Source organism: Ochotona princeps, chromosome 9 (genome assembly GCF_030435755.1).
Source record: "Ochotona princeps isolate mOchPri1 chromosome 9, mOchPri1.hap1, whole genome shotgun sequence".
NCBI lineage: Eukaryota > Metazoa > Chordata > Mammalia > Lagomorpha > Ochotonidae > Ochotona > Ochotona princeps.
Window position 1 is genome coordinate 18,495,753 of NC_080840.1, and position 19,541 is coordinate 18,515,293.

The following is a 19,541-nucleotide window of genomic DNA, read 5'->3' on the forward strand; positions in this document are numbered from 1 at the left end:
CAGTGTTTTATGTCATTCTTTGCATGGCAATGGTATTTTCATGTCTGCATCTGTAGAACTCCAACCTCAACATTCTGCATTATTGACCCATTTGCATTTAAACGTACAAGAGAAAACAATGTATCTTCTGTCTCATGTTTGGACAGTGTAAGATGCTCATGGGGTTTCGTTTTTATGCCACCTTGACCTTGTGGTCTGACTGTAGAATTGAAGACTTTTAAGTGACTGGTGTTGCATTGCAGAAAGATGCATCATGGGTTTTACACAGCTGACATTGGTCTCTTTATTTAGATCATTCTAGAGTCTGCAATCTTGTCTCTGTGACTTTCAAATGTCCAAAGGGACTTTTAGAAAGACAGTTGTACTAGAACGCAGATTGGATGAGAAGAAATGAAAGTCATTTTCTGTAATTCACTGAACTTCTACAGCTTTTCCAAGAAGCAGAGAAAAATACCCTTTCTATGTATTTTGACATTTTCCTTTCTTTTGTTTTATATTATCTGATTTTTATGTGCTCTTTTTTCTTAGGGTCACTAATTTTTTCTGTCTGGTATAAAGTCCTAAACAATGTAGATATTCAAGCTTCTTCTTGCAACCAAGTTTATAGTCTCCAGTTCCAGAAAATGCCATAAGCATAACTTGCAATGTGAATGGACTTTGAGGGGGTTCACTCATTGGTCTAACCTTGAGCCCCAGCCAAAAATAAAGCCTTCTGTATTTCTTGGGAGTATCTACTGCACTAGCATCTCCTTTGTGTTTTCTTTATACATTTAAGTTATCAGCTGCAGTCATTATTTATTTCAAATATGGACACAAAAACCCGTTAAGAATGTACATGCACAAACCAATGTCTGTATTCTACAAGTTAGAGATCTTGGCATGTACATGGCAGCTCTTGCCCTTAAAACCAAGTGAAAGAAACATTTACATATAATGTTTTATCATGAAAAGTAATAAAGTGTGACAGAAATACAAATTCGTATCTGTAGAACTGTCTGTATACGGCCTCTGACTCAAAAGCAATGTGGTAAGAAATGTTCTAAGAAAAAGTGACGTCTGAACTGAGGCTTTATATTGAGAATAATTTGTGTTTTCTCTTTAGTAATCACACTTATATACAATTGCCAAGGTGGTAAAAGTTTTAGAGAGGTATACCAGGCCATAATAGTAGATTTACTGTAAAGCCATGTAGTTCATGAGTGCCCGCTTTAAAATCTGCTACAGGTGTTAGTAAGATAAGAGTATGCATGATACACATGATTCTCATACTCATGGACTTTACATTTTAATATAAAGATGCTCAGCAACAAAGAATCTGTAGTGTATTTTCTGGGCTCAATAAGGTAAGGGCAGATCTGTCATGTACTATAAAGACAAAAGAGGGCAAAAAGAAGGAAAGACACTTGCTTTAGCTCTATAAAGAACAGTGAAGGCATTTATTTGTCTCAAAAAGTTAGGTAACCATTTTAAAAATCAATAGTTAGCAGTAGTTTGAGAAACTGTAATTTTATTTCTGCATGAAGGCTCAGGTTACAAGATCTCCAATTTTTCACCAAATTGAAATCTGAAGGTTATACTTATTATGCACCTATTTACACACTTTGCATTTTAAAGTCCTATGCTTAGTCCACTCAATATTTCTTCAAACTAAATGTCATGGGCTACAGTGCATGCCCAAGGTCATAGTTTCTCCAGAGAAATAGAAACAATAGGATGCACATATGAAGGGTCCTAGGAAACACAAAATGCATATTATGAACAGACTACATGTAGAGATCAAAGTATTTTTAACATAAATTTGTTTGTTTAATGATATGATAATATAGGCTTTGGGATTTCCCCTGCCTTCCTCCCCAAATACATTCACCCCACTAATTTTCCCCATATTATGACAGTATAACCTTAAAAAAACAGTCGTAAGTCCATCATTCTGCTATTAAAGTGTATCCTGACATTGGAAGTATGGACAATGGCAGATAGTCCAGCACTCTATTGTTAAGATATATTTAACAGTTTCATTGGGAGTCCATCTTTGATTTGGAAGTAGAGATGCATACTGCATTGTATCTTCACATCTCAATGTGATAATCTCTATCATACAGTTCCTCTAGATAGTTATACGTACCTGCATGTGTATCTGTGTATCTATTGATATTGTATTTTGCATGAAGGTTGTCTTATGTCTGAGAGAACATATGATATTCGTCCTTTTTGGATTGGCTTATTTCACTGAGCATAATGGTCTCTGGTTAGGACCATCTAGTTGCAAATGGTAGAATTTTATTGTATTTAATGCCTGAATAGTATTCCATAGAATAGATGTGACACAGTTTCTTTATCCACTCCTCTTTCGATGGGCATCTGGATTGTTTCCATCTTTGCTATTGTAGATTGCACTGCTCCAAATATAGGATTACAGGTCATTTTCTTATATGTAGATTTCATTTCCTTTGGACATATTCCTAGAGATGGGATAGCTGGGTTATATGGAATAGCTATTTTCAGTTCTCTTAACCCTTTCCACACTGACTTTCATAGTAGTTGTGCTAGCCTAGGCTGCCACCAACAGGGAAGGAGGATGCTTTTCTCCCCACATCCATGCCAGCAAAAGTTGTTAGTAGAGTTCTAAATGTAGGCCAATCTCACTGGAGTTAGGTGGAACCTCAATGTGGTTTCCATTTGTATTTTCCTGATAGCTGAGGAACCTGTGCATTTTTAATATGTCTATTAGCCATTTGAATTGTTCTTTTGAAAAATATCTGTTTATTTACTTCATGCATTTCTTCATAGGGTTATTGATTTTGCTGTTGTTGAGTGTCTGAAGTTCTTAATAGATCCTGGATATTATGCCCCTGTGTTGGTTGTGTGGTGCATGTGAATCCTGGATATTTTGCCCCTGTTGGTTGTGTGGTGCAAAGATTTCCTCATGTTCTTCACTTGGTTGATGGTTTCCTTTGTTGTATAGGAGTTTCTTAGTTTGATGTAGTCTCATGTTTATTTTGACTTTGATTGCCTATACTTTTAATGTGTTTTTCTAAAATTTCTTTCCCAATTTCTGTATATTGTAGAGTGCTTCCTATGTTTTCCTCTATTAATGTGATGGTTTCTGGGTGCAGATTTAGATCCTTGATCCATTTAGAACTCATTTTTGTTTAGGGTGACAGGTGGTTGCCTTGCTTCTTACCTCCCCAAGCTGCTGTCAAATTGTCTTAACAGCATTTGTCAAGGAGACCAAGATGTCTTCTCTAGATTATTTTCAGTTCTCTTGTCAAAGGTCAGTTGTCTGTACATGTGTGGGCTCCTTTCTGGGGTTTCTGTTCTGTTTCTTGAACTTCTTATCTGTTACTGTACCAGTATCTGACTTTTTGATGACCACTGCCCAATAGTATATCGTGAAGTCTGAAATTGTGATTCCTCCAGCTTGGTTTTTATTCTTCGAGATAATGTTGGCTATTCCTGCTCTCTTGTATTTCAAGAAGAACTTTTTATATCATCTTTTCTATTTATGAGAAAAACGTTGAAATTCTGACTGGGATCATGTTGAATTTGTGCATTACTTTTGGTAATATGGACATTTTAATGATGTATATCCTGGTGACCCAGGAACATGGTCGTTTTCTTCAGGTTTTAATGTATTCTCCTTTTTCTTTCCTAATGTTTTACAGTTTTCATGACAAATTCCTCTCTGCTGTTTTAAAAGGAATTATACTTATATATTCTTTCTCAGCCATGGAATTATTTGTACCAGTGTCATCAGTTTAGGTTCATTAGGTTTGTGTCCTGCTACCATGCCAAAATCTCTTGTGGGTCCTATAGTCTCTTGAGTCTTTTGGTTCTCTTATATAGAGAATTGTGGTATGTGCAAACAGGGACAATTTTAATTCCTCATTTCTGAATCACACTTACTTATTTGCAAATATTAAGCCATCCCTGCATGCTAGGAATAAATCCCACCTAGTCCAGGTGGATGATCTGCCTGATGTATTTTGTTGAGGATTTTAGTTTCCGTGTTCATCAAGGATTTCTGTAGTTCATGTGTCTATTAGCCATTTGAATTTTTCCTTTGAAAAATAAACAACTGTTTTATCTCTATCTGGCATTGGTTTAACGTGATACTGGCTTCATAGAAAGAGTTTGGAAGGGCGTCCTACCTTTTCATTGTTTGGAATAGCTTGTGGAGGATTGGTGTAAGTTCTTCTTGCAACTTTTAGTAGAATTCTGCAGTGAAACCATCTGATCCAGAATTTTGCGTGGTTGGGAGGGATTGAATTATTGATTCAATCTTAGCCCTTATTATAAGTCTATTTAGATTATTGCCTCATGATTCAATTTTGATAGATTATGTGTGTCCAAAAATCTGTCCATACCTTCTAATTCCTCTGATTTCTGGGCATATGATTGCTTCTAATAGTTCTGATTATTCCAATTATGTCCAAGTTATTTCTTGTTATATTTCCCTTTTTGGCTGTGATTTAATTGATTTGTATTTTATCCTCCCCACCACACACTTTTTTTTAATTAGTCGAGCTAGTGGAGAAGCTATTTTGTTGATTTTCTCAAAGAACCAACTCTTTGATTCATTGAACTTATATGCTGCTTTTGTTGTTTCTTTTTGGTTATTTCCTCCCTTGTTTTGATTATTTCTTTTTTTAATGCCTTCAAATGTGTGGTTAGCTCATTTGTTTGGTGCCTTGCTAATTTCTTGACAAAAGCATTGATTGAGTTAAACTTTCCTCTTGACACTGCCTTGGTCATGTCCTGTTAGTTTTGTTATGTTGTGTTGATGTCTTCTCTTGTGTCAAGCAAATTTTATTTCCACTTTGACTTCTGCCTTGTTCATTCTATTATTGAGGACTTTCACTGAATTCTTAATTTTCTCCAAGGTGTTCTTCATTTCTAGTATATCAGCTTTCATTTGATTCATTGCTGCTGTGTCATATTCCTTAAATTCCTTGAACTCCTGTATGTGCTCCTCGTTGTTAAAAAGCTTTATAACATGTGTTTTGAATTCTTGATCGCCAATTTCCTTAATGTATTCCTCAGTTAACTCTGAGGTTGGCAAAGGCTTTTGCTTTTTTCTGGGGGACACATCAGTAACATTCATTGTGCTTCGGTCTCTTCTTGTACTCTTGGTCATTGCTGTTCTGGTGAGTAGGTTCCTGTCCTTAGGGCAATTTTCTAAGCTGTGTTGCCCACAGGTCTAGAGGTCTATTTTACTGATTGTGTTCTGTACCTGTTTTTTTCTTTTGCAGTCACTGATGTCACTCCCTCCAGTGAGTTTCAATCCCAGGCTCTTGTGCTAGGCTTCCACCATGGTCTCTGTAGCCTCAACTCCTGGCTCATCATTCTCCACCTGCTGTGATCCTGTGCAGTGGCTACACCATTGCCTGCACTTTTCTTCCACTCCTAATTAGATCAATAACTAGACCTATTTTAGGTCGAACCTTTGGAATGCCAAGTCGGTACTCTTTTTCCTGTGGGAATAGTGCAATGCATTGAGCCGGAAGTGAGTTGTCTACTGGCTTAGTGCATGCACAGCTTGCTGTTGTTCCTCCAGCTCCACAACCTTTTCTTCAGTATACAAAATGACGTCCAATGGGTCACTGGTGGAGGTTTGGGCTCTGAAATCCACCTTGTTCCTCTACATACATGCTTGCTGAGACTCTACCATTCTGCTTCTAGTTGTGGTCAGATTAAGCAAATCAGCATGATGGGAAGTTCTATGCCTAGGCTCGCCTCATAAGTTTCCAGTGAACTCCCCTTCCCACATGAGCACTGTTGGGGCTCCGATTGCCACTTGCTGCTGGACTATCTGGTCACTGTAACACCACTGTGCTATCTCCACTGCTTCCCTGTGTCCACAGGTTTCCAGGTATCCCTCTGCCACCAACCTGTCCTCTCCTGTTTCCCGGGATCACTCCCTCTATGCTTCACCTTGGCTAATAATTCTCCAACTGTTTAAACCTATCCTCACGCTATTGTGCCATCTTTTCTTTCTATCATAAAATTATCTTTTAATTTTGTCTTCCCACAAGCTTTTTCAAATGCTGTTATACTTCTCAGAAAGATGTTTATTATGGATAATCAGTTCACATGATATAGACTGAAATGCTTCAAGCCAATGAGGAAGCTCTTCTAATCCAAGTAAAATTGTCTGAGTACCAGGCAAGCAACTTTTGTATGTTTCAGTCTCAAATCCAGTAGGCCAAAAAATACAGGGAAGCAAGAACAAAAGCCAGTGTCCCAGCTAACAGTAGTTATTAAGAAGGGTTCCTTATCGCTCCCAAAAATATCAGCCTATTTTGTCCTGTTCAGGCCTAAAACTGATGGGATGACCCCGTGCATAGGGTGTCAGTAGGGAGTAGAGTGTGGGGGCCAGCACATGCTTATTAACTATAGATCCACGAGTTTGTCTCAGCTGAAAGGACCTTCAAAGATGCAACTAGAATCATGTTTGAGCACATATCTGGGCACCCTGTAGGGTTTTTTTTCTAGTTGACAGATTAAATTAACCATCGTGGTGAGAGAGAAGACTTGTTGCTTCCAAAATCAATACTCTTACTTCTTTAGGCAAGTTTCACACATGCATTGTTTTTCCTTTTAAAGATAAAAATGTTTGTATTTGATGCAGTTTTAAAATTTAACATGAGACTATTCAAATAAGATACTTTTTAAAGATTTATTTATTTTTATTGAAAAATCAGATACACAGAGAGGAGGAGAGACAGAGAGAAAGATCCTCTATCCGATGATCCACAACCAAATGGCTGCAATGGCCAGAGCTGAGCCAATCTGAAGCCGGGAGCCAGGAGCTTCCTCCAGGCCTCCTGTTTTTGTGCAGGATCCCAAAACCTTGGGACATCCTCGACTGCTTTCCCAGGCCTCAAGCAGGGAGCTGGATGGGAAGCCAGGCTGCCAGGACAAGAACCAGTGCACACATGGGATCCCAGCGAGTGCAAGGCGAGGACCTTAGCTGCCGCTACTGCACTCAGGCCCAACATAAGATATGTTTTATGTTGTTAATCACAGAGTTAACAGCTCCACATCCTCCATTGTCTGTTCTTTTGGGCTAATAGAAAAGAATAGTATAAGACTTCATTGAGCTGCCTTGTCTATTCCTGAGCTATTAGTTTATTACAGAATTCAAACTTTTTTATCTCCCAATTTGATACCATAAAAACAAAGATGCCAGCATAGCATTTCCCAGTGTCTCCAGATAGCCTGAGTAATTTTGATTGAATTTGATCAATGACATGAAATTATGGTAGTTGCCATTTTAATTGATTTAACTGAAATTGATTTGGTATAAATGAATGCACAGAAAAATATTAACAAAGACCTCAAGGGTTTCAATTGTCTGCTGTGTAAGAGGTGATGTGGCTTTGATTTTTACATCGAAAACTCTAAGACATGTCACAGAAATAAACGTGATAGGTGATACTGGAAGCAAACACTATTGCACATAGAAAGCATTTGTGCTTCTCATCTCCTTTTTATCATGTTGTTTATTGTCATGACATTTATGTTTACTGTGAATTATTATACACCTACTTCAAAGTATTATTCAGCTTGAACTTTTTCTTGGGTCATATGTATGCATCAAACACATACAACACAGAAAGGAGAAAGAAGTGAAAAACTAGAACAAATTTTATTAGCATGAAATTATTTCATACTAAAGGAAATCAATCCTCTTCTGAAACTTGGAGGTTGGTTTTGTTACAAAGCAGCTTTGCTACAATAATTTTGATCTTTACTTGACATATACTAATGAAGAAACAAATAACCCCAATTTTATTTCTGTTTTTGAAAGTATAAATATTGGTTATCTTTTGTGCCCTTTTTCCTCCTGTTTCTCACCTTTTTAACCTGATTATTTTCTCCTGCTGCCCCACTGCCCTGACTCCAAATGTATTCTGCTGAAGACTTCTCTTATCCCAGGGAAGAGCTTTTGGAAATGTATTCATTAAGGACAGGTTTCTGCTTCTTTGTCAGGAATAATCGTTTGTTTTAGAGCTGATTTTCGGCCTTAATTAAATGAAAATGTCACTCTGTCAAATGAATTCCTATATATGTATTTATCTAATTCTCCAGGCTTGAATTTCTTAGTAAGGACTTGGGTTCGTCTCATTTGCCCACTGAAAAATGTCTTTTACATCAGCTTAAGAGTCTCATAAATGATTCCTCCACCATGCGGAGAGTACTACATGAACAAAGCTGTGATGAACAAATAAATGTGTAGGTGGTTTTTTGTTTTGTTTTGTTCTGTTTTGTATAGTTGTTATCTGGGTATAGGTATGGATGTTTTTGTGTTTATACTTATGCACTCAAATGTACCTGTATGTCAGAGCAGGAAAATAACTCAAGACCATCCCCATGCAACTTAGGACTTAAAGAAAATGTCAAAGGCAATATTTTGACCACATGTGTGCTTGTATTTGCTTTTTCCAAATGCTAATTAATCATACAGATTTAAATTCTACCCATTCTTTCCATAAGAATTTTTAAGATCCATTAGCATGGACTACATGTCTAACATTAGGAAAGCTTAATTAGTTTTTCTGCCCATAGTACCTTCCTGAGAGTATCAGAAGAGGCAGGTAAAACATGTCTTGCCATAAAGTGTGGTAACCTTGATATGACATGAGTGAAGACTTCACTTATATTCTTGCCTTTTGAAGAGATGCTTCAGGCCTTCAGTTGATTCAGAAACATAGGCAGACTTGTCCTCACTGTGCACCTGGGAAGACTCAGGAAGCAGATATTTAATTTTTGACACATGTATCCATCTTGGAATTCCCTGTAACTTAACTACAGTTGAGAGGATATGTAGCACCTGGTATGGTCCTTTTCAGCTGGATTGTAGTTGATTGAGGGATCCTTTATGTCATTAAGCAAACGAGGTCTCCATGGAAATGAGCTGTTGGTGAATTTTGTTACAATTCTCTATCAGAGCCTTTTTTTTTTAATACTGTAGCTTTTCTGATCTTGATCTCCTAAATCAACAAGAATGTCAGAAGTAAGGAAGGGTCTTCATATAACATTTCAAAATGACTAACCTTTAAAGCAACTTTAAGTGCCATTTTCTTGAGGGGGGACATAAACAGCAGTAGTTTAAATCCTGTTTGTGAGGTCTCTTAGCAAATCTTAAAGAGTTTCCTTAAAACTCTGATGAGCCTTTTCAACTTTACCTGATGACTGCCATTACTAGCCGCTTTGAGTTCTATGCTGTGAAAATATCAAGAAGGACCAGTATGTGTTTGTAATTGTTTGCTGAAGGTATGTCAGTTAAGTCCACCTGCTAGTCTTCACCTGACATGAGCAAAGGAGGTGGGGATGTGTTATTATCAACCACCAGGGTTATTTTGCAGAGGAGACTGGAAGGATTTACTTCCTTTATTACATTATGCCATTCTTTCCCTCTAAACACTCAAGAATCAATTTGCATCAAGAATCCTCTTCCTAGAAGGGTAGAGTTACGCATTTCCTTAAAAATCTTTCCAAATGTTTCCCATGCATGTAATAAGAGACACATATTTGGAGTTTGCAACTCATTGATCTTTTCCTAATTGGGAAAGGCTGTAGTGATGGTCTTTTCAGATGACAATAAAATAGCTATTTTGCAGTCTTGCATACCTTGAGAGAACCTGAGGTAAGTGACAAAAGAGTGGTGTTTTTGTGAGGCATTTTCCAGTTAGCTAATGATGTACTATAATCTCTGTTGATGTTTTGTGCTGGTTTAGACTTTGAACTTCAAGTGACTGGACCAAAATCAGCTTGATGGTTTTCTTCCCCCAAAACTGCTGTTGCAGCAACCAGACTTAAGCATACAGACCATCCTGCAGCAGCTGAATCTTGCGGTTTAGAAAAATAGGTCACTGGTTGTGGAAATAGACCCAATTTCTCAGCCGGTACACCTAAAGCTACTCCCGGTTTCCTTTCTGTGAACAGAGAATGGCTCTCCAAGTTAGGAACCCCTAGTGCTGGAACTTCTGCTAATAGCTCTTTAATCCTCTGGAAGGCTTCCTTTTGCTCCATCTAAGAAATGGATCTATGTCAGAACCATTTAAAGGCTGATAAAAAGTTAAGGCTATCAATCTAAATCCTGAAATCTATATTCTATGGAGCTCTGCCCTTTGCAGGAATGTCCTTAGCTGTCTCTTTGTGGCCCTGTATGTAAATAACCTCTTTTGTCTTCAGAGAAAACATGCTTTCCTATTGTCAGAATTCATCCCAAGCAGTCAACATCCTGTTTAAAAATCTGAGATGTGATTGGAGAAACCCGTCATCCCTGTTTTCCTGAAAGTTGAAGACTTAGATGGTACTTCCATTTATACCCTCTGTTTGAAGGGACATTAATGAATAGCTCCACATTTTGCAGAATTGATCTCATTCTATCACTGGAAATTTCCTTTGAAAGAGTACTTCTTGAAGGAAACTGTCCATGATAATAGCAAGTCCCTTCCAAGCAAAGAACTGGACATTCAGGCATTACCAAGACCTGGTGAGAGAAAACATCTTCTACTTGACAAACAAGTCCAAATAAATTTTTAGAACTCCACAAATAATGCAAATCTTTCAGGTTTGGAGTTCTGCCTGGGAAATTAGCACAAAGTGAACCCCATTCTTAATTGAACAAATTAATAACTCTAATTTATGATATCACTGATAACCCAAAGGTGTCATGAAACCCTTAGGCTGTAGAAACCTTCTGAGTCCTCATAACCTGTCAGTCTTAAGACAAGGCATGAGCAAAGTGAAAGTTCTCTCCTGCATTCAGATGAGGGGACAGTCCCCCCTTTGATGATTGTGGCATGGAACATAGAGGTCCTTCATGGAGGAACACTACTTGTTGCAGTGTTCTGGCTGTCCACACCTAAAATACGCTCCTGTGGATTTTTTCAGCCAGACTAGACTTTTTTCTGATTCTGCACTTGCTGAGCAATGTTTCAAACAGTTGATGCTCTGTGAGCCTGCTATCTGAACTGTTTCTCATGTTGGAAAACCCTTTCTCCTCTTATAGCACTGCCTATATTATTAAATGCCTATAATGCTATTTGTACCTTCAGAGTCATGGGGTTTTGGGGTCTGGTGAACAGCTTTTGAAGTTGTACCCTTAGGACTGAGTCCATAGGAATGAATGCACAACTATATATAGCTAACCCATCTCTGTAGAACTTGAAAAGACAAGAGTAGACGTGACTCTCTGTTGTGCTTCCGGTTGTCCTCAAGATTTGTGACTTAAATTCCTTGTGTTGGATAAGATCTGTGACCCCATAATTTCTTTGAATGTCAAGGTGGGGTTTCCTGTTTCAGTGTTCTTGGAGGCTCCCCTGCAGTTTGATCTAGATCTGGATTATCATCAGTACACAATATCGTTTGAATTTTCCCAGCCACCATACCTGAAGCAGCTGGTCATTAGGGGACACTAACATGTTGCTAAGATGCCAGGGTATTAGAGGAAGTATTTTCCCAAACTTCCAAATGAGCTTGGGGGCTATCATCAGGACTGCTAGGAATTGAACCATAGGAGAATTGTGCCTCACGCCTGGAGGCTAAACTCCTAAGTGATAGAATCCAGAATAAATCTAAGACCAGTCATCAGTTTTCCTTAAGCTCTGAAATTCCTGTACCTTAAGACATCTTAGACACTTTCACTGCCACATCTAGGATATTCAACCACTAGTGATCATAAATGCAACATATAGAGTATATTCTCCAGGGTGGTGCCAGCGATCATACATCTTCAGATTTTGGAACCAGGAAACTCCACCATTAGCATTTTTCAAAGCAGATCCATACACTGCTGGAGGACTTGACTGTGTGTGAACTTGATAGGTTCCCTATACTCCAGGAACCAAATCCAGCTGCCTTTTAGTCCTGCATTGCTCATGGTTATTAGTCCTAGAGTACAGGCTGTACTAGTTCTCAAGTGGTAATTAAAATGTAAGTAAGCTGGTGCCATTCAAACATGGTTGTCACTGACGGACTGTTCTTACAACCAGGATGGATTCCCTGATTCCATAGTTCAAATAGAGAGGAAAGCACCACTCCTTCTGCAGCTGGATGCAACAGCTACATAACAGGAAATGGCTCTTTGCTCTTATCCTTCCTGTATGGCAGAGGATCCATAGAGTGAGCAGAAGAGAATAAGGAGGACAAGACAGTGTGGAGGACAAAGCTAGGTCAGATGCAAGTTATACAGAGGTCATGGCTCACTCACTACTAAGAACCAACCTCTTCCACCTCAAATGCTAGTTCTAAAAACACATTGCCTCCAGAAATTTCACATCCAGCACAGGCGTCAGCCCATCACTGGTGTAGAACAATGTTTTTAACAAAAGCAGACACTTGCATCACAAGACTCACCCACCCCACCAAGAGCATAAGGGAAAAAAAACCCTTGAACTGAGCAAGTGGTTTTACCAAGATATGAAAAAAACTGCAACCAAAGAACAAAATTTATTCATTGACTGTGTTTTTGAGGCTATGCACTCCTCTCTGACTCACCATCATGATGCGAGCAATGAACAATGTTAATTTTCAAACCAGGCTCTTTTCTTATGCAAAGAGAGAAATATTTATCAGAGACTGGTATTGTGTGCAAACAAGAACAGTTTATTTAGTGGTGAGGGAGCAAATATGCATTTGCATGCAAATATGGACAGCTCTACACAGTGCTATGCTATGGCTGTACAGTAGACAGCCTGAGCAGACCAAAGAGCTGTCCAAAAAGCCGAAAGCTGTGAGAGGGAAGATCTGTGCAGGGTTAGAAATGCAAGAAAATAAAAACATTGTATTTATACCACAAAAATATATACACTGTCTTCAAGCAAGGTCCACGGTGGAAAGAGGATGCTATTCCATTTTCTACTTTTTTGATATCCTCTGTGTGCAAATCCCAGATGTAACAGGTGTATTATGGGAAGGCAGACATATAGGTTGCCATGTAAGGGGTAACAGCAAATGCTGTAGCTTATGACACAGTCCTAACTAGCAGTTTGCCTCTTTATGCCACATCAAGTCCATGGGCTACATAGTGCCTGGCATATATAGCAGTTACTCTTATCCATGCTTTAATTTTCTCCAGTTTCAATTACCCATGGTCTAAAAATATTAAATGGAAAATCCCAGAAATAATTTTTAACTTGAATTCCTTGGGAGCAAAAAATTAGTTTAACGGTTAAGGGCCCATTTAGGATGCCTGTAACCCCTATCCTAGTGCCTGAGTTTAAGTTTCGCCAGCTCTTCTTCTGATCCAACTAATGCATACCCCGAGAAGTAATAGGTAAAAACTCAAGTATATGGATCCCTGCTACCAACATGGGAGACCCAGGCTGGGTTCTTGGCTTCTGGCTGGCCCAGACTCCAGGTGTTGTGGGTAGAAGGAAATCAAGGGAGGGGGGTCAGAAACAGGTATATAAACATATCTGCACATATACCTAGTACATGCATATGCTTAGACATACATAGATTTTATCCATTTCAAATAAGTAAAATTTAAATTAATAGTTTGCCTTTCTATATGGTAAAATCCTACATTTTCTGCATTTGCTTGCTTAGGATATGATTCATCTCTTTATTCAAGATGTTTACATTCTACAAATTATCCACCCATTAAGCATTTAATATGCATATCAATTAGCAGATGGAACTTTGGGATACCACATGTTCATATTCAAGTAACCATTAGTTACTCAATCCTAGATAAAAAGCACCAGAGCAGTGATGCAAAGGAGGTGCCAGGGCATAAAACCTGGCAAGACAAAGTTAACTCTGACACTGTAGAACAGTCAGGTCAGGCATGTGAGTAGTTATATACTGTGTGTGCATACATGTGAGTGTACACACATGTAAGGTTCCCTATCATGTAAAATTTCAGACATTCATTGGAAACATCCCTTCATGGAAATTTGTTACACAGCATAGAAAAACACAGATACTCCCTCTGTGAAATGTACTGTAGGCTAGTTGCAAAGAACTCAGTCAAGTTTTCTGGACAGGATCAAATCATGTTTGCATTCTAGAAGGCTGATCTGTTACTCGTGAAGGTTTTTACTGTGGTTGCACAGACCTCATACTAGAAAGAGGAAAATAATACCTTGAGTTCTTCACAGGAAAACAAATGCAATTAAAGTAGGAATGGCCACTGATAGCCACCTTGCACAGGTAGTCTGTCTCTCCATCACAGACTCCTAAGTGGCCAGCATTTGTGGTCAGATTCATCTGTGCACAGAGAAGCTCTGAGATGCCTCATACACACTCTATCACTTTGCATCCTGTGGAGCAAGCAAGCCTTTGACTCCACCTCTTGTGGTTTTTAACCGTAAGTGGTCTGTAGACAAAACTAGGTTTGAAGGACTAGAAATTTTAGTTTCAACAGCTTAAGGAGTTACTGCATACAACAGACACAAATATAATCTTTAAATAAAATATTCTGGGTGGTACAGGGAGGGAAGGTGTGAATGGAAGGCCTAGCAGAGGGCAGGTCCTGCAGAGAGAACACTTCATGGTGCTGAGAGCAGATTGGAGTTCATTGCCAGGACTGTGATCATGCTGGAAGGAAAAGTGAACAACAGCTCAACAGAATCCTCACTATGGATGTGCTCACTGAGGACATTAAGCAATGATGGTACTACGAAAAACCTTGCTGCAGGTGACAGGAGGAGCACTATGAAACCCGGAGGAAGGTCTACAACATGGAAATGACTGCAGAGATAACCTGTTGATGCAGAAGAATCAAGTGGATCCATGGCGGGAATGCTGAAGCCTGGGAATAAAAGACTCAGGAATAAAGCCTTCTTGCACCTCGCACTTTCTGTAACCCCAGTTTCTTATTTTGATCTACATTAAACTCAGTCATATGCATCCAAGAAGAAAAAATAAATCATCCTTTTGACTTTCCTATATAATAAGAGCTAAAATTATGACAAGTTAGCAATTTCCGTTGTGAGAGGCAGTTGTATTGGGAGTAGGTTGGTCCCCTGGGTGAAGCTTGCAATGGGGTCAAGAACTGCCAGAGTTTTTTCTCCATCCTTAAAATAGCTCGTGGGATGTGCTGAATTCTATGACAGTAAAGATAATTGAAATAATTATTGCCTAAATTCCAGGAGCCCATCCTATTCAAGCCCTAGGCATACAAGTAAGAAGTTGAGAAAGAAGTGACTTCTTTATTCTTTGATAATAATGTGGAAAGTGTTGATGCTAGCTGAAATCTCACTAGTCAGGTAGAGCAGAAATGGTGACTGTGTAGATCTTTAATGGGGTAGGAAAATGGCTTCGACTTTGCAGTTCCATCTCAGACACAACAGGACAGTTCTGGAGAGTAGACAATCATATAAACACTTACTAAGCACTTGTTATGTGTTGGGTACTTAGTAGGTACAAGGTGGCACCTAAAGAACTTTTGGGCCAATGATTATTCCAAAAATTAGACTTTTCCAAATCTTATAGGAATTGGTATGTCAGCCCAACATTCTTGACCACATATGAGGCCAGGGCATATAGCATCAGTTGGATTCTGTATTGTTTCTTATATGCTTTATTATGTATCAGCACTATTCTAAGTACTCCATTTGCCTTGGCACTTTTAATGGACAGTCACTCTGAGATAGAGGCTATTATTATTTATATTCTGCACCTCAACAAATTGAGGTACATGAATTGAGCATTCAGTCTAGTGGTTAAAATGTGTACATCCGACATTGAAATATCTGGGTTTAAACTCAATGGTCCTGAGTCTAGCATCCTGCCCATGCCAACCCTACAGGGCAGCAGTGATGGTTCAAATAATTGGTGTCCAGCCACCACCCACACAGAAGACCCAGTTGCTGTTCTTGGCTATTAGCTGATGGGAAGATTTCCCTCTTGCTCTTAAATAAATAAACATTTTTAAAATAAACTGAGGTACAGAGAAGTTAAGCTATTTGAAGCAGGTCATATAATCTAAGAAGTGATGAAGCTAGGATTTGCACACAAAATTTCTCCAAGAGCATATGCTCTCAGGTGTCTGCTGTGTTTGTTGCTCTAATTGCATATACTGGGAGTATAATACTTCATCGTTGCTCTATTCCAGGCACTGGAGCTAAAGCTGAGAACACATTATACACAGTCCCCATCCTGGCTGATTTCAGAACCTGATGAGAGATCATGTTAGTTGACTAGGATGATCATAACAAAGGATTACAGATGGGGTGGCTAACACAACAGACACTCATTGTCTCAGTGCTGTGGAGGCTGGAAATGTAAGATGAAGATATCAACAGAGAGGGACTCTCCTGAGGTGTCTCTCCTTCAATTATCCATGACTGTCATCTTGTGTCTTTACAAGGTCTTTCCTCTGTTGCCTGTGTCCTAATGTCTTCTTATTTTAAGGACATATGTCAGATTGCCTGGGGTCCACCCTTGTAAGCTCATTTTAATGTAATTACCTCTATAAAACCCTATATTCAAGGGCTCATGGAATTTGAAAAGTTTGGCACAGATTTTGAAATCCATGCGTGCATGCACAGATAGATTTTAACATAGTCAGGGTTAAGACTCCGATATATGTATTTTGAGGAGGAAACAGTTCAGTCCCTAACAGAGGTAATTGTTTTTTTTTAATTATTATTTTTTATTCATTAATTACATTGTATTACATGACACAATTTCATAGGTACTGGGATTTTCCCCCCTTCACCCCAAACCCTTCCCCCATGGTGAATTCCTTCACCATGATGCATAACCACAGCTCAGGTTCCGTTGGGATTCCCTAATTACAGGCTCACACCATACAGAGTCCAGCATCCCACTGTCCAGTCAAGATCAACGGCCTCTTAGGGAGGCCCTCTCAGGTTTGAAGGCAGAGCCAGCAGAGTATCATCCCAGTTAATTAAAAGCTCCAACATACCATCAGCAACAGTCCAAGTACGATGAGGCTGGTGCAGAGTCCACTGATTGACATAGTCTATCTTAGAGTTTCCCCTTGTCCAGGTTTTTCGCTGCAAGCGTATAGCTGAGGTGGTTGATTGATCTACTCCATCTTCCATCTTTTTTTGGTTCACTCCAATCAGCTGGTGGTTGTAACCCCTGGGCTGGATCTATTCTGAGCCCCGACCTCCATTGGAACCAATAAGTATTGCAGCTCTCCCCGGCTCTGCCCATCACACACTCGTCCCTCACTTAAACCAGCAGGAGGAGTGCTGGTCGGGTGCTGCATTCCCTACTGGCACAGGCCATTTCGCCTTGGTGTTTTGTACTTTATTTATTTTTTTTTTTTTATCGCAACCAAGCTTGACCAGGCCCCTACACAGTTCCAGCGCTCGGGCTTGCCAGTGGATGACGTGAACTGACTCAGCCTGGTCTGCCCCAACCCGAGCCAAGTGCATGCCAGTGGGTCACTTTCCAAAGCCTCTTCTGGGTTGTTTACCTCCATGCTTCCTTCGGTTATTTGTAGGGTCAGTGTCCTGTCAGAGGAATTGTTCAGATTCCTCCATCCGCCCCCTTCCTGGTGTCAGGCTTCACGCAGACTAGCAGGTCCTTCGGCCAGCACTGCTCTTCGATCCATTCTGGTTCCTGCTGTTGAGAGTTTCAGCCCAGCAATGGCTCGTCCATACCCACGTATATCTCATACATGGCTCAGTTGGGGTTGAAACCTAGCCAAGTCCGTCCAACATCTATCCTGGTCCTCCGGAGCACCAAACTGTGCTGCGGTCTAATCCGGCATGGTGCGTCAAGTCCGAATCGATATTTGTGCCAAGGGATTACATGACCCGACCAGAACTCAGCCCCCTTCCAGTTCCTGCGCCCCTTAGTGGTAAGCTCCACCCAGCCAAGGCCTCCCTCAATCTCCCCAACCAGGCCTGTTCCCAGCCAGAGTTAAGTATGCCAGAGGTTGCTCTGGGTAAGTCCAACGCACCCCATAGACTGTCATGCCTCCAGCACAGACTCCACCGGTTCTTCTAAACCATCCAGTGGGGTCAGAGTTGGCACAGGGATTGGTCCACGCATACCTGACACATTCTAGCCCCGAGTATGGTTCTCATATACCAGACAATGTCATAGTCTTGCATTCTGTGACCCCTCTGCTGATTCCTCCTCCTATCAGGTAATGGGGTATCCTGCTGGACAAGCCCAGAATTTTGCTTTTGAAAGGACTGGTGTTGGCAATCTGCACTATAAAGTGACTACAGGTTCTTCAGAGGAAGATTTACTGCCATTGAGAATCTTGAGGACCAATACACATTCTCAGAGAACAGTGGGTTCAGCATGGAGTGACTCCTGTAGCATATCACCCCATGTACCTGCGCAGGTGGTGGTAAACCTGGCTGTGCTAGGCTGGACTCGTGGTGGAGCACCCGAGCACCCCGGGCAGCATGGCTGCCCAAGGTTTGAGACGCTCAGGCCTCCGCCCGGATCCTCCTAGCTCCTCCCCCACTCCAGCCACATGGCGCGCTGAGGAGGCCCAGATCAGCTTCTCAGAGCCCTGGGACAACCCCCCCAACACCAAAAGAGGGCCATCAAACCAAGATTCCGGCAATCTGGAAACCGCCCGCGAGCCACTCACCCCATGTACCTGCGCAGGTGGTGGTAAGCCTGGCTGTGCTAGGCTGGACTCGTGGTGGAGCACCCGAGCACCCCGGGCAGCATGGCTGCCCAAGGTTTGAGACGCTCAGGCCTCCGCCCGTATCCTAATAGAGGTAATTGTTAGGAAAGAGCACACAGCCGTAACTGTTGTACAACTTTTAGTGCAATTGCATCTTGATAGACCTGTAGTGAGTTAAAAATATCTTCTAAGCAAAAATACATTAATTCATTGTCACTTAGCACACTGCACACTGCCAGGCACTTTTTTTTCTCCCCATGATTAGTTTGCTACTGCTATCAGTGTGGAGAGAAAGATGATCATATTGATGATCACTGACTGGGGACAGGGGGATCACAACTGAAGACATTTGAAGCATAGTTAATTAGTAAATGAGTATCATTTTCACATGTATATGCTTTGCCAGGAGCCTGTAGCATCTCCTGGGTCTCCCAAGTGGGTACATGGGCCCAAGTGCTTGGGCCATCCTTCACTACTTTCTCAGGTGCCTGAGTAAGGAGCTGGATCAGAAGTGGAGCAACCAAGTTTTGAATCAGCACCTATATGGTAGGCCACCATCACAGGCGCGCGCGCGTGTGTGTGTGTGTGTGTGTGTGTGTGTGTGTGAGAGAGAGAGAGAGAGAGAAATAATTTGTGTCACTGATGTATCTTAACTACTTAAATATTTTCTTTAGAAACTTGTCTGACATTTCTAACTGCCTAATAAGGTACATGTTAAAATTATTTCCATTATCTGAATACTACCATACTCTCTTATCCAGTGAATTGGTACAGTTCACTTTGAGTGCTTACATACCCATATAAATCTCTGGAATGTGCTCATCCAATGCTAATCTTTCTTTTTATCCTAAGCTAAAGGTACTTCCAGGTTATTTTATCTAGTGTTTGCCTCTATAATACTGATGTTGTTATCTGGTGGCCAGTTTTGACTCATAATGACAAAATGGCATGCAAG

The 19,541-nt window shown here is 40.3% G+C and overlaps 1 protein-coding gene and 1 pseudogene across 2 annotated transcripts in view; both read left to right on the forward strand.

Annotated features, from left to right (window-relative positions):
• SAMD12 (sterile alpha motif domain containing 12) overlaps positions 1-19,541 on the forward strand; it is a 419,976-nt gene that overhangs the window by 246,053 nt on the left and 154,382 nt on the right. The gene's annotated exons all lie outside the window — the stretch shown is intronic.
• Positions 1,297-14,767, forward strand: LOC118757504 (small ribosomal subunit protein bS21m-like; annotated as a pseudogene).